Source organism: Dipodomys spectabilis, unplaced genomic scaffold (assembly GCF_019054845.1).
Source record: "Dipodomys spectabilis isolate Male_0828 unplaced genomic scaffold, ASM1905484v1 ptg000953l, whole genome shotgun sequence".
In the NCBI taxonomy this organism is placed as follows: domain Eukaryota; kingdom Metazoa; phylum Chordata; class Mammalia; order Rodentia; family Heteromyidae; genus Dipodomys; species Dipodomys spectabilis.
Window position 1 is genome coordinate 76,641 of NW_024871630.1, and position 3,837 is coordinate 80,477.

A 3,837-nucleotide genomic window follows, 5' to 3' on the forward strand; every position below is an offset into this window, starting at 1 on the left:
AGAATGTCCCAGATTGCTTCTTGAGGAAGCCGCAGATGACCCCTGGAAAATGTCACATATGATCTCCCAAGAAGGCCCTAGATAATCTCTCATAGAGGTTCCATATGGCTCCCCAAGGAAGTGTCAGATGACCTCCAAAGGAGGTCCAAGATGTCCTCTCAATGAGGCTGAGATTACTTCTCGAATAGCTCCCAGATGGCCACTCAAAGAGGCCATATATGAACCCCAGAGGAGGGTCCAGATAACCCTCTTGAGAAAGCCACAGATGACCTCCAGAGAAGGTCCTGTATAGCTTCTCAAGGAAGTCCCAGATGATGTCTGAAGACGGTCATACATTTCTCATCAAGGTAACCCAAGCTGACCTCCCAAAGAAGTTCCAGATGACCTCAGGAGTTGGTCCTAGATTCTCTTAAGGAAGTCCTAAAGACTATTTTTGAAGAGGTCTCAGGTTGCCTCCTGAGGAAGCCCCAGATAACCTCTGAAGAAAGTCCAACATGGCCCCTAGAGAAGGCCCCTGACAAACTCCAAGGTAGGTTTCAGATGGCTTCTCAAGGAAGTCGCAGATGTATTCTTGATGAGGTTTCAGATGGTTTCCCAAGGAAGCCCTACATGACCTCTCAAGGAGTTCCCAGAAGTCAAAAATGACCTCCAGATGGGGTCCCCAAAACAGGCTGGCAAGTTTTCCTAGACGCACCCCTAAAGGAACCTAAATGACTTTTGTCAATGTTGGTCCTCTGGAGAGAAACACTCGAGGTAGACTCTTAACGCTGAGGGTTGACACTTTCACGTATGGGGATTTTTCCGTGGGGCCAAGGCCTGATGCTATCCAAATTGATTATCTCGATGGGGTTTCTGAAAATTAGGAACTCTGTAGTTCAAGAGAATCCATCGAGACACATTTAATATAATAAATGTTCTCCAAACCACCAACCCCCAAAATTATGATATCCAAATCTCCAAAAATCAAAGGGCAAGCCTTTTTCCCCCTTCCTTTTGTCTCTCCTTGGCTACAGAACTATAAATCCTTCGATGTCTTTCCATTTTTCCCTTCTACCAGTTCCTTCTTCTCTTCCGGCCTCTCCACTTATCACAGGTCTGAACTGCTTTGCCTGGGTCGTCAGTTGCCATCGTTCACCTCTTGTCCCCCCTCAACTTTCTCTCCTCCAAGGTTCTTTCCCCTTCTGCTATCACACCACTTCTTTCCTTCCAGGACTTTTCCCTTTTTCTCTCTCCTTCTATTGCTCTGAACAAGCAGCCTATATAAAGTCTGTACCCCTTCTCTACTCCAACTGCCTAACAGATTTCAACTGTCACATCCCAAACTGCCCACAGCCCAATCACTTCTTCACAGCTCAACACATGTTGATTAATGCACCAGCTCCTCCCACAGAATGCCCCACCTCCTTTGGTGGCATATTTTGTCCTCTCCAGCTGGCCAGGAGATGGTGCCTGGCTGATTATCTGACCCTATAGGTTATTGGGGCACTGCTGATTATTACATTATCCTCCTTGTGAACTAGTAGCAATTGAAATTGGAAATTTGATTGTGATAATACAAACTCGTTGTGACATCACAAACCCACTTTGACATCATCATCAGCACGACATCACAAACCCATTGTGACAATATTGTCATTGTGACATCATGATTCCATTGTGACATCTCAAATCTATTATGACCTCTTAGTTCCTTTGAAAAATCCATGCCCTTTTCAACAGCACAGTCCCTTTGTGTACCCATATCCTTGTTGTTTACCGACAATTGAGATCAGACATGCCATTATGACATTAAAAAGTGTGACATCCTCAACAGTGTGACATCACATTTTCATTATGAGAGCATCAACACGTTGTGATATCACCAAACTCAATGACATAATCGCATTATGACAATAATTCTCATTGTGACATCATAGACACATTGTGAATACCTATTCTGTGATTTCATTGTATTTCAAAAGTGGCATGAGAGTTGATATCAGAAACACATTTTTGTGCCTACATAACCATTTTGACGTCATAATCACGTTGTGATATCACAGTGCCATTGTGATATCTCTACCACAATGTGATATCACAAACATCTGTCCTCATAACTTTTGTGACATGCTAACATTGTGATATCTTAGACCTTCTTGCCCTCATAATTTTTCAACCTCATATTTCATGTATGACATGAAATACCAGAAATCCACTGACATCATGACCATTGTGACATCACATTGACAGATGTCATGATCATCGTGTCACATTGTGACATCACAAAAATTTTGATGTCACAATTAGTTGGTGATGCCATACAGGTAAGGGGTCACAGTAGGTCTATGATGTCACAATTGGTTGGTGATATCCAAATGGCATAAAGGATCTCATTTGTCATGAAATCACAGAGAATACGAGTTCACGAATGGACTGTGGTATCTGCAAAGGCTTGTGTAGTTTGAAAATGTGTTGAAGTCCTAGGAGGATTATGATGTCACAGTGTTCATGATGTCTGTCAGTATGATGTCACAATGGTCATGATGTCACAGTGGATTTCTGACATCACATATCATAACTGAAATATTATAAGGTTTAAAACAGATTATGAGCTCATAAAGGGCACGACACAAGACTTATGAAGACAGTGTGGGTACACAGGCATCAAAAATTACCCTGAGAGGAAGCTGAGTGGGCAGAGACTGATTTGTATAAGTTCAGTGTGTAAACAGCTTATGGAAGCTTAGGTGCATGATAAGGTGTGACCTTTACAGTGATTGGTTGGTTCCATTTCCTCCCCTCCCACGCAGTCTTATGCTTTAAAAAGGGCTTGCTCTGTGTTAATAAATGAGTCCTTGCTTGACTTGAATCCCCGCTGTGTCTGATTGTCTCTTGGGCTAAGGGAGGGTAGGGAACAGGCGAGCGGCCACACTTACCTTTCCTTGGACCCCGTCCATCTTTCGTGGGACAGACAAAGACCTGACATCTGGCTCCCAACGTGGGGCTCGAAAGGAAAAGATACTGGCTGAAGCTAAGCGCTTTCTCAAGGTAAGTGAAACCCTTAGTATGGGTAAAGCTATTTCACAGAAGAAGGACAAGGAGGCAACATTAGGCCTAGAGGGAGTAAAGGAGGACTTGGGAAGTGAGAAGGAAAAGGAATGGGTTCCACCGAGAATGCACAGAGACTCGCACAGTAGAAGTCAAAACTAGGGTGAATGTTACCCCCTATGACTCGGGTAACCCTGACAGTCCTAGGCCTCCACCGTATTCCCCTTATTGGGGGGAGGTAAGGTGCCCAATGGGACCTGCAAGAGGAATCTGCAAGACTTGGACTCCTAACAACCTTCCATAGAGGGGCAGAGAGCTGGGGAAATAACCTAGTTGGAGTCCTGACCTTTAAGGGAAGTGCCACCCAGGAGCCCGGATCCTAGGCCACAGGATTCATTTCCCCAAGCTTATCTGGAAATCTGGCACCAGGAGCTAATAGGTACTTGGAATGGTATCCATGGGAAGCTAAGGATCTGAAAGAGCTCCACAAGGTGGTGGCGGAGGTTGGCCAAAACTCTCCTTGGGCCCAGACCCTATTACATGACATTGCTTATAACCTATGTATCTGGAGGGATGTGGCCAAAGCCCTCCTCACCAGTTCTCAGTTTATTAAATGTGCCTTCTTTAAGGAGGAATGCAGAGTGCGGGTGGAGAATAACTGGCAGGCTCAACCCGCGATACCTATTACTTATGCAATGTTAACAGGGACAGGGGAAAGGTACTCCATTGGCATCCAACAGGCCACAATACCGGACTCTTACCATGACCAGTTGAGACAGGCAGGATTTGCTGTATGGTACAAACTGGATG